At 45.9% G+C, this 12140-nt stretch overlaps 1 protein-coding gene and 1 non-coding gene across 3 annotated transcripts in view; one reads left to right on the plus strand and one right to left on the minus strand.

Moving 5' to 3' along the window:
• The window catches only part of LRRC7 (leucine rich repeat containing 7), a 439503-nt gene that overhangs the window by 239250 nt on the left and 188113 nt on the right, over positions 1-12140 (plus strand). The window lies entirely within an intron of this gene.
• LOC119927742 lies at positions 9898-10035 on the minus strand. Its single transcript, XR_005450717.1, has one exon. It is a non-coding gene; the product is annotated as a small nucleolar RNA SNORA7 (small nucleolar RNA).

The following is a 12140-nucleotide window of genomic DNA, read 5'->3' on the forward strand; positions in this document are numbered from 1 at the left end:
GTCGAGAGTGAGGAGTTTTTGCCTGATGCATAGGTTGATTGGTAGCCACTGGAGATTTTTGAGGAGGGAAGTAACATGCCCAGAGCATTTCTGCACAAAGACGATCCGGTCAGCAGCATGAAGTATAGATTGAAGTGGGGAGAGACAGGAGGATGGGAGATCAGAGAGGAGGCTGATGCAGTAATCCAGTCAGGATAGGATGAGAGATTGAACCAGCAGGGTAGCAGTTTGGATGGAGAGAAAAGGGTGGATCTTGGAGATGTTGCGGAGGTGAGACTGGCAGGTTTTGGTGATGGATTGGATGTGAGGGGTGAATGAGAGAGCAGAGTCGAGGATGACACCAAGGTTGCGGGCTTGTGAGATGGGAAGGATGGTAGTGCCGTCAGCAGTGATGGGAAAGTCAGGGAGAGGGCAGGGTTTGGGAGGGAAGACAAGGAGTTCAGTCTTGGACATATTAAGTTTTAGATGGCGGGCAGACACCTGGATGGAGATGTCTTGAAGGCAGGAGGAGACATGAGCCTGAAGGGAGGGAGAGAGAGCAGGGGCAGAGATGTAGATTTGGGTGTCATCAGCGTAGAGATGATAGTTGAAGCCGTGGGAGCGAATGAGTTCACCACGGGAGTGAGTGTAGATAGAGAACAGAAGGGGACCAAGAACTGACCCTTGAGGAACCCCTACAGTAAGGGGATGGGAGGGGGAGGAGAAGCCCGCAAAGGAGACTGGGAATGAACTGCTGGAGAGATATGAGGAGAACCAGGAGAGGACAGAGTCTGTGAAGCCAAGGTTGGATAGCGTGTTGAGGAGAAGGGGGTGGTCCACATTGTCGAAGGCAGCTGAGAGGTCGAGGACGATTAGGATAGAGTAGGAGCCATTGTATTTGGCAAGCAGGAGATCATTGGTGATGTTTGAGAGGGCAGTTTTCGTGGAATGTAGGGGGCAGAAGCCAGATTGGAGGGGGTCGAGGAGAGAGTTGGTGTTGAGGAATTCGAGGCAGCGCATGTAGACAACTTGTTCAAGGAGTTTGGAAAGGAATGGTAGGAGGGAGATAGGGCGATAACTAGAAGGAGAGGTGGGGTCAAGAGAGGGTTTTTTTAGGATGGGGGAGATGTGGGCATGTTTGAAGGCAGAGGGGAAGGAACCAGTGGAGAGTGAGCGGTTGAAGATGGAAGTTAAGGTGGGGAGGAGGGACAGAGCAAGAGATTTCATGAGATGAGAGGGAATGAGGTCAGAAGCACAGGTGGCCGGAGTAGCACTTGAGAGGAGGGAGGAGATCTCATCTGAGGATACTGCTGGGAAGGGTGGGAGAGTAGGGGAGAGGGTTGAGAGCCGGGGGGTTGGAGAATGGGGAGTAGTGACTTTGGGGAGCTCAGACCTGATGGGTTTAATTTTATTAGTGAAGTAGGAGGCCAGATCGTTGGGGGTGAAAGAAGGAGAAGGGGGAGGAACAGGGGGCCTGAGAAGGGAGTTAAATGTATGGAAGAGCTGATGGGGATGATGGGCATGGGTGTCAATAAGGGAGGAGAAATAATTTTGTCTGGCAGAGGAGAGGACAGAATTAACGCTATGCTGCTTCTACCAGAGTGAAAACCTAGTCAAATAGTGTCACTTAGCCCAGTCGATAACTGTTACTGAGCATTATCTGGGAGCATAGCACTATACTGTGTGGGATGTAAAAAGGAAGTAGAAGACAAATTCTTAAGTAGGAGGGAGGACAGGTATTGAATCCCCATTTTACAGAGGAGGAAATGGAGGCATGGGGAAGTTAAGTAACTTGCTCAAGGTCATGCAACCAACAAGTGGCAGAGCCGGGATTAGAACCCAGCTCCCCTGACTCCCCAGTCTGCGTTTTTTCCACTAGGCAATGCGGCTCCTCAGTGTGATCTAATAATAATCTAACCACAATCATCATCAACAGGTTTTATTGAGTGCCTAAGCACTTGGGAACATGAATAAAATCAATCAGTGGTCTTTATTGTGTGCACTTAGTGTGTGCACTGCCCTGTACTAAGTGCTTGGGAAGATATAGCAGAGTTAGTAGAGGCGATCTTGCCCTGGCTTGAAAAGTTCGAAGAGTTGAAGAATTTAAGTTGGGATGGAGCCAGAAAAGACAGAGGACAGGTAAGAGAGAAAGCTGATGGAGAGAAGGACAGGTGAGAGAGAAAACTGAAGGAGAGCTTTGAAACCAGGAGTTAGGATTTTTTGTTTTATGCCAAAAGAAATGAGTGCTTATTGGAGGAGAGGTGTTCTCCAAGTGGCATTTCAGAAAGATGATGCATTCAGTTGTACAAAGGAAAGAGAGATGTGGAGATGCAGTTTGGCTGAGGGGTGAACCCGGGTAACAGTGACAAGGGCAGAGAGGAGGCGGTGGAACCATGCAGTATTATAGAAGAAGAATTGGCAGGATTCAGAGGCAGACTGAATGTGGGCGGTAAAAGACAGAGACGAGTCAAAGATGACACAGAGCTTCTCAGTTTCTGGAACAGGGTCGACGGGGTAGCGTTGACTTGGATGGGAAAGGTAGGAAGAGGAGAAGGTGTGGGAGGGAAGGAATGGAGTACGGATTTGGATGTGCCGAGTTATGGCACCCACATGAAGATGTTCTGGAGACGGCCTGGCCGTGAAAATGTAGGCACGGGAGCCATAGAGGTAGTAGCTGAACCCACGTGAACCAATGCGCTCCCTAAAAGAATGAGTGTAGAAGATCCAGAACAGAGCCTCGTTAAAAAGGGAGAGGGAGGCAGAGGACCAGGAAGGAAACTGGGAAGGAGAGGTCAGAGATGAAGGCAGTGTACCATGTCGGTAAAACCAAGGCCAGAGAAAGTTTCTAGAAGGAGGAGGGGTAGTTAATTGGTGATAAAGACTGTCGAGGAGTCAAGTGGAGTCTGGAAGATCAGGGAAAAGCCCATTAGATTAAGCCAAAGGAGGTTTTTGTTTGTTTGGGGTGAGTTTTTTGCGGGGGAAGAAGATGGAATTTGTTAAGCACTTACTATGTGCCAGGCACTGTACGAAGTGCTGAAATAGATACAAGCTCATTCATTCATTCATTCATATTTATTGAGCACTTATTGTATGCAGAGCACTGTACTAAACATTAGGTAGAGTACAATATAACAATAGATACATTCCCTGCCCACAATAAGCTTACAGTCTAGAAGCTAATCAGGTTGGTCACAGTTCATGTCCCATGTGGAGCTCACAGTGAATCCCCATTTTACAGATGATGTAACTGAGGCCCAGAAAAATGAAGTGACTTGTCCAAGGCCACACAGCAGGACAAGTGGCAGAGCTGGGATTAGAACCCAGGTCCTTCTGACTCCCAGCCCCATGCTCTATCCACTAGGCCACACTGCCTCTCCTTTGATGCATTTGATCTCAGTTGACTGAAGAAAGCAAAAACCAGTGGGGCAGAGAGTGGAGAAGAGAGTTTTCTGGAGGGGGCACGATTTCAAGTGAGGGGTATCCCTGCAGGGTAAGGCCAGTATGGAGACCAGCGGGAAACAAGCAGAGAGGGTCCAGAGAGGTCTTGGAGGGGCACAGATGGAGGAGGAGGGGATGTGGGTAAAGTGGCAGGTTGGGAGGGTATGGTCAGAATGTGAGAATTTAGAGTTGGGGATTCAGGGGATGGAGTCTGTGATATTAGGGGCAGTGTAATGTCTGGTTGCTATGAAGTCTGTCTACTTGGTGCAGAGCATCCTTCTAGGAACTGGGGAAATGTGCAAGAGCAGTAAAAGAGATGGAACCTGTCCTCCAGGAGTTTATGATGTCTTTGGAGCTAAGGCAGAGCCCAAAGACCAAGTATAAACACAAGTGGCAGAGACAAATAAATATCAATCAAGACAGTAATTGGACTGGCAGATGCATAATAATCACATTACCCAACATGAATCAGGTGTGATTAATTACTTTCTCTTTGTAAAAAAAGCCCCAGAAAAGCCGTGTTATCTAGACAAGAAAATGCATAATGTTTTCACTCAACAATTATCTGCACCCACAGGGCTGCCCCCACCAAGAAAGGAAAACTGGTCCTCAATCTTCCACAGCTGGACAGTGATTTCCCCTGTTGAGAGTGCTCAAACAGACTTCAGGGATGTAATTAAGGGTTTTCTCATTTCTAGTGGCATTCATTCTCTAATCAGATGCCTCACTGTTATTAGTCATACATGCTGAAGTGGCAGTCTTGTCTTTGACAGCTGGAACTTTTAATAAAAAAATGGAATAATTTGGTTCAATCAGGGAGCTGGCAGGGGGCGGGGAGAGTGGTAGGGGGGAGGTTTAAATTATATTATGTAACTGGGTGATGACACATGCAAGTTTACCTTTAGATAGTCAAATCCCATATCTTGCTCATGGGTTTGGGAGAAAGAGGAAACTATTGAAATTAGCAGAATATGGAAGGGGGGGAATGAATGCCCTTCGAAATCCTAAAGTCCACATTGCATTAGTCCTTCAAACAAATAATCAATAGCATTTATCAGGTGACTATGATGCATAGAACACTCTATTCAGCACTTGGGAGAGCACAATAGTTGTAAGAGACATGATTCCCACTCACAAAGAACTTACTACCTTACAGGGAAGACAGACATAAAATAATGTAAGCATGGGCCTGCGAGTTGGAGGGCCTAGGTTCTAACCCCGGCTCCACCAGTTGTCTTTTGTGTGACCTTGGACAAGTCACTTTGCTTCTCTGTGCCTCAGTGACCTCATCTGTAAAATGGAGATTGAGACTGTGAGACCTACATAGGACAGGAACTGTATTCAACCGGATTTGCTTGTACCTTCCCCAGCACTTAGAACAGCCATTCATTCATTCACTCACTCAACCGTATTTATTGAGTGCTTACTGTGTGCAGAGCACTGTGCTCAGCACTTGGAAAGTATAATAGAGCAATAGAGATAACGGTCTTATAGTCTAAAGGGGGGGAGACACACATCAAAACAAGTAAACAGGCATCAATATAAACAAATAGAATTACAAATATATACACATGCCCAACTTGTACTTCCCAAGTGCTTAGTACAGTGCTCTGCACACAGTAAGCGCTCAATAAATAAGATTGAATGAATATACATAGGTGCTGTGGGGTGGGGAGAAGAGGGGAAGAGCAGAGGGAGCAAGTCAGGGTGACGCAGAAGGGAGAGGGAGCTGATAATAAGGGGGCTTAGTCTGGGAAGGAAGTCTGGGAAGAACAGGTGCCTAGCACATAGTAAGCTCTTAACAAATACCGTTATTATTATAATTATTATTATTATTATTGTTATTATCATCAATTCTGACTCTGCCACGTACCTGCTGTAAGATCTTGGGCAAGTCACTTCACTTCTCTGTGCATCATTTGCTTAATCTTTAAAAGCGGGATTAGGACTGTGAGCCTTCTGCTGGACAGGGACTGTGGCCAACCTGATCATCTTGTATCTACCCCAGTGCTTAGTACAGCACCTGACATATAGTTAGCACTTAACCATTAAAATATGATAAATAAAAAATAAATAAGAAGTTACATTGGAGGAAGAAGAACTATAATAGTAGCACACATAAATGAATATGTGCAGAAGTGAAATGGAAGATTGTGAGTGCAAAAGCAATCAATGATATTTATCGTGTTCTCTATCATCAATCGTATTTATTGAGCGCTTACTGTGTGCAGAGCACTGTATTAAGTGCTTGAGAAAATACAATATAGTAGAGTCGGTAGGTGCAATCCCTGCCTACAAAGATTATACATTTCTATAAGGGGAGACAAGCATTAAAATAAATTAGAGATGGAGAAAAGAAATTGCATTTATTGAGTGCTTACTGTGTGCAGAGTATAAGAATATAGGGCATAAGTGCCGTGAAGCTGGAGTTAGGGTCAGTCGCTAACCACAAGGAGACACAGACCAGAGACTAATGATGGTATTTGTTAAGCGCTTACTGTGTGCCAGGCCCTGCACTAAGCGCTGGGGTGGATTCAAGCAAATCGGGTAAGACACAGTCCCTGTCCCATGAGGGGCTCGCAATCTCAATCCCCATTTTACAGATTAGGTAACTGAGGCCCAGAGAAGTGAGGTGACTTGCCCAAGGTCACACAGCAGACAAGTGGCGGAGCCGGGATTAGAACCCATGACCTTCCAAATACCAGACCTGTGCTCTATCCACTACACCATGCTACTTCTCAAAACGATAATGTAAGAAGTGCTGGAACAGGATCCCAAGGGAGAAATGGTGGATGTGGAGCCTGCTAGGGTGCAGAGGGTTAAATGCAATAATAATTGTGGTATTTGTGAAGTGCTTACTATGTGCCAGGCACTGTACTAAGCCCTGGGGTGGATACAAGCAAATTGGGTTGGGCACAGTCCCCATACCATGTGGGGCTCACAGGCTCTATCCTCATTTTACAGATGAGTTAATGGAGGCACAGAGAAGCGAAGTGACTTCCCCAAGGCCACACAGCAGACAAGAGGTGGAGCCGGGATTAGAACCCATCTGACTCCTAGGCCTGTGTTTTATCCGCTCTGCCAAGACTTATAGACTGGGTTCATGTTTCCCGCTCACCAGGAGCTCACAATCAAACAGGATAGACAGAGACAGCCATCATTTACAAGTCGTGGAGCAGGAAGAAGAAGGAGAGAGAAGGAAGTCGTACAGCTGTAACAGGGTTCCAATTCATGCCTTGAAAGTGTTAATGCTTTTCCAAAATGTAGGGTATTTATTCCTTCTCCCTACTGTGGTCAGATCCTATGTCTTTGAAACAAAAATAGACCAAAGCAAAATCTAGAGGAAATCATAATATGGAGAGACAGGAAATATCCGTGCCAAACCTATCTCAGAAAAGCAACCTTTACTCATTTTCCTTCCATGGTGATCTCAGCACCAGTCGGACCTTAAATGGAACTCCCAGACATTTTCTTCGCGAAACTGAAGCACGTGGTTTACCAGCTATATTCGGGAAAAAGGAGAGGAGAAGAGGGAAAAGCTGCGTTCTCCGACTTCAGTTTAAGCAGAAATCTGAAAAAGGTGCTTGCAGATTGCTAGGGAGCAAGATCAAAGGCCTGTCAGAGAGCCAGCACATCCCCCCTTTATCAATCAATCAATCAATCGTATTTATTGAGCGCTTACTGTGTGCAGAGCACTGTACTAAGTAGGCAAGTACAAGTTGGCAACATATCCCTTTGGCGCTTACTGTGTGCAGAGCACTGTACTAAGCGCTTGGGAAGTACAAGTTGGCAACTTTATCCCTCTAGTAGAAGCACTAACTTTTATGGGGTACCCACTTGGTGTGGCACACTGTGCTTGGTGCCTGGGAAGTAGAGAATAAAGAAGTAACACATTCCCTGCCCGCAAGAAGCTTACACTCTAATGGGGGAGGCAGACAAGAAATGTTTACAACTTGAATGGTCAAAATAAATCGTGGAGTCTGCTTTCATTCATGAATGCTGACCCCAGAGTCATTGACTGATTGATTTGGAACACTTGGGAGAAAGCAGGCTCTTCTACCAGTAGCGGGGAAAGTCTTCATTGCTCCTGTTCTCTCCCCTCTTCTCCCCAAAAACCTGTCGTGGGGGGTGGAGCAGAGAAGCAGCATGGCCCTAGTGGATACAACACGGGCCTGGGAGCCGGGGCATGGGTTCTAATTCTGGCTCCACCACTTGCCTGCTGTGTAAACTTGGGCAAGTCACTTCGCTTCTCTGTGCCTCAGTTACCTCATCTGTAAAATGGAGATTAAGACTGTGAGCCCCACGTGGTACAGAGACTGTGCCCACCCCAGTTTGCTTGTATCATCATCATCATCATCATCAATCGTATTTATTGAGCGCTTACTGTGTGGAGAGCACTGTACTAAGCGGTTGGGAAGTAGAAATTGGCAACATATAGAGACAGTCCCTGCCCAACAGTGGGCTCACAGTCTAAAAGGGGGAGACAGAGAACAAAACCAAACATACTAACAAAATAAAGTAAATAGAATAGATATGTACAAGTAAAATAAATAGAGTTATAAATATGTACAAACATATATACATATATACAGGTGCTGTGGGAAAGGGAAGGAGGTAGGTTGGGGGGGATGGAGAGGGGGACGAGGGGGAGAGGAGGGAAGGGGCTCAGTCTGGGAAGGCCTCCTGGAGGAGGTGAGCTCTCAGTAGGGCCTTAAAGGGAGGAAGAGAGCTAGCTTGGCGGATGGGCAGAGGGAGGGCATTCCAGGCCCGGGGGATGACGTGGGCCGGGGGTCGATGGCGGGACAGGCGAGAACGAGGTACGGTGAGGAGATTAGCGGCGGAGGAGCGGAGGGTGCGGGCTGGGCAGTAGAAGGAGAGAAGGGAGGTGAGGTAGGAGGGGGCAAGGTGATGGAGAGCCTTGAAGCCCAGGGTGTATCCACCCCAACGCTTAGTACAGTGCCTGAAACATAGTAAGCACTTGAATACCACAGTTATCATTATTATTGTTGTTATTAGGGAAGTTAGAACTTCTGGTGGGCTGTGAGATATGCTGCTTGCTGTCACTCTGCTCCTCTGAGGTCCAGCCAGAAGAGATCTAGCAGTGATAGCTATATTTCTTGCTACCTAAGCTTTACCTGGAGTTAAAAGGAAGCTAAAGTGGGCCAATTTGACCTGTATTTTGATTGGGAGTTTACTTTAGACTGAAACCTATTTCTCAGCCTTTTCCCCAGCCATGAAGGTAATGGCAGTCATGCTGGGATGAGAAGGCCTCAATTCTTTATAATGAAATAAATTCACTGCTTTCTCAGTGAAGAACCATTGTTTTTTCCTTTCCTTTTCTCACTGTAACCGAGGAGGTATCTTTGTTCTCACCTTTTCTCGTATCTTGTAGTCGTAGTAATGGGAATTATTTAGCGCCCAAGAGATGCAATCAATGCACCATACTAAGCGCTTGGAACAGTCCAAGAGAACTATGGGGATTCACGAAGGCGAATGAGATTAATCAGTGACTCATTTAAATGGACTTTCCCAGACCGAGTATGCAAATCACTACAGCCAGCACCTCACAGCACTTCCAGTTGAGTCAAAGGAGAATTTACTTTGATTCAACCACCGAGGATGTGACTTGAATAATGAGGAGTCCCTCTAGCCAACTTGGTGAGAAACATTTGGCTTCAAGGCTCTCCTTCATTTCCTCTCATCATGTCTTCTAATCTCCCTTTTTATGGTATCTGTTCAGCACTTATTTTATACCAAGTCCACTGTACTAAGCACTGGGATTAATACCAGATAACCAGGTTGGACACAATCCCTGTCCCATATAGGGCTCACAGTCTAAGTAGGAGAGGAGAGTGTAGGATTTAATCCCTATTTTGTTGTTGTTGTCTTATGCTGTTGAGTCGTGGCCAACCCATAGCGACAAGGCCCTACTGAGAGCTCACCTCCTCCAGGAGGCCTTCTCAGACTGAGCCCCTTCCTTCCTCTCCCCCTCGTCCCCCTCTCCATCCCCCATCTTACCTCCTTCCCTTCCCCACAGCACCTGTATATATGTATATATGTCTGTACATATTTATTACTCTATTTATTCATTTATTTTACTTGTACAGATCTATTCTATTTATTTTATTTTGTTAGTATGTTGGGTTTTGTTCTCTGTCTCCCCCTTTTAGACCGTGAACCCACTGTTGGGTAGGGACTGTCTCTATATGTTGCCATCTTGTACTTCCCAAGCGCGTAGTACAGTGCTCTGCACACAGTAAGCACTCAATAAATGCGATTGATTGATTGATTGATTGACACCATAGACACATGTCTCCCAGAACGCCCCACTTCCATCTGCAATTATTCTGGTAGTGTATCCCTAGAGTTTTCTTGGTAAAAATATGGAAGTGGATTACCATTGCCTCCTTCTGCGCAGTAAAAGCGTCTCTGCCCTCAACTCTCTCCTGTGTGGCTGCTGCCCAACACAGGTGAGTTTCGACTTGTGGCAGATTGCCTTCCACTCACTAGCCACTGGCCAAGCCAGGAATGGAATGGGTAGGCCTCTGCTTGACTCTACCTCCTGTAGTCGTGACTGGAAGAGTACTGGAAACTCTCCAGGTGTGACCCTGAGAAGGGAATCCCTATTTTACTGATGAGGAAACTGACAAGTGGCGGAACTGGGATTAGAACCCAAGTCCTCCAAGTCTTCCAGGCCCATGCTCTTTCCACTAGGCTATCCTGCTTTCCCTTATATAATTATGATAATAATAATAATAATAACAACAACAATAGCATTTATTAAGCGCTTACTATGTGCAAAGCACTGTTCTAAGCGCTGGGGAGGTTGCAAGGTGATCAGGTTGTCTCACCGGGGGCTCACAGTCTTAATCCCCATTTTACAGATGAGGTAACTGAGGCCCAGAGAAGAGAGCTCACCTCCTCCAGGAGGCCTTCCCAGACTGAGCTCCTTCCTTCCTCTCCCCGTCGTCCCCCTCTCCATCCCCCCCATCTTACCTCCTTCCCTTCCCCACAGCACCTGTAAATGTGTATATATGTTTGTACATATTTATTACTCTATTTATTTATTTATTTTACTTGTACATATCTATTCTATTTATTTTATTTTGTTAGTATGTTTGGTTTTGTTCTCTGTCTCCCCCTTTTAGACTGTGAGCCCACTGTTGGGTAGGGACTGTCTCTACATGTTGCCAACTTGTACTTCCCAAGCGCTTAGTACAGTGCTCTGCACACAGTAAGCGCTCAATAAATTTGATTGATTGATTGATTGAAGTGACTTGCCCGAAGTCACACAGCTGGCAATTGGCGGAGTCGGGATATGAACCAATGACCTCGGACTCCAAAGCCCGGGCTCTTTCCACTGAGCTACACTGCTTCTCTGTGTTATGTTTGGTACAATCATCAATCGTATTTATTGAGCGCTTACTATGTGCAGAGCACTGTACTAAGCGCTTGTTATGTTTGGTATGTTTGGTACATACTAATATACATACTTATGTATATACTTACATGCATACATGCTTATGTTTGGTACAATGCTCTGTTTGCAGTAAGAGGTCAATACATGCTGTTATTGCTTGATTGATTGATTTAGTGTCCTCTTCTCTCCAAACCTTTGTCTTCCTTTCCCCAAGTGAAATCCTTATTGTCTCAGGGATGGGTTGACATTTTCCTAGCGATTCTCCCAGCAGAGGGGGTCCCAAGGATCAGCTCTCAGACACCTGATGTTTCTTTGGGACCCCAAACTCTTGGAGTTCTTCCCTTCAGGGGACAGAGGCAGCCTTTAGAAGTCCACACTAACGAGTCCTTCTAAACTGTAAGTTCCCTGTGGGCAGGGAACCTGTCTACCAATTCTATGTATTGTGTTCTCCCAAGTAAGCACGTTGTTGGGTAGGGATTGTCTCTATTTGTTGCCAAATAGTACTTTCCAAGCTCTTAGTACCGCGCTCTGCACACAGCAAGGGCTCAATAAATACCATTGATTGATTGAATGCTTACTGAATGCAGGGCACTGAACTAAGCACACCCCATATCTTTTCGATAGTGAGCCCCACAGGGGACAGGGGCCATGTATAATTCAATCAATGGTAGTTATTTAGTGCTTACTGTGTGCAGAGCAGTGTACTGAATGCTTGGGAAAGTATAATACAACAGAGTTGGTAGACTCTATCCCTGCCCACAGGGAGCGTACAATCTACAGGGGGAGATGTATATTAAAATAGGTTAGGAAAAGGGGAAGTCCCATTTTTGGGTAGACTTTCCTAAGGCATATACAGTACGCAGCACACAGTCATAAAAACAGTAATGATAATAATACTTGTTAATCACTTACTATGTGTCAAGCACTGTTCTAAGCACTGGGGTACAAGTTAATCAGGTCGGACACAGTCCTTGCTACACGGGGAACTCAGTCTAAGTAGGAGGGAGAACAGATATTGGATCCCCCTTTTACAGTTGAGGAAACAAATAAAAAGATGTTCAGTGACTTGCCCAAGGTCACACAGCAGATGTTACGTAGAGCCGGGGTTAGAACCCAGGGTCTCTGACTCCGAAGCCCGTGCTTGTCTCTACCATGCCACATATCTTCTCGTAAGCACTTAGTAAATCCTATTAATACTATTACTGCTCCCAAACTTCACCTCTCACATTTCACTGTCTCCACTGCCTTGATTTTCAATGAGGTTTCATAAAGCAAAGGGGTCTTTTGAGATTCAGTATGCATG

Source organism: Tachyglossus aculeatus, chromosome 4, assembly GCF_015852505.1.
Source record: "Tachyglossus aculeatus isolate mTacAcu1 chromosome 4, mTacAcu1.pri, whole genome shotgun sequence".
NCBI classification, from domain to species: Eukaryota; Metazoa; Chordata; class Mammalia; order Monotremata; family Tachyglossidae; genus Tachyglossus; species Tachyglossus aculeatus.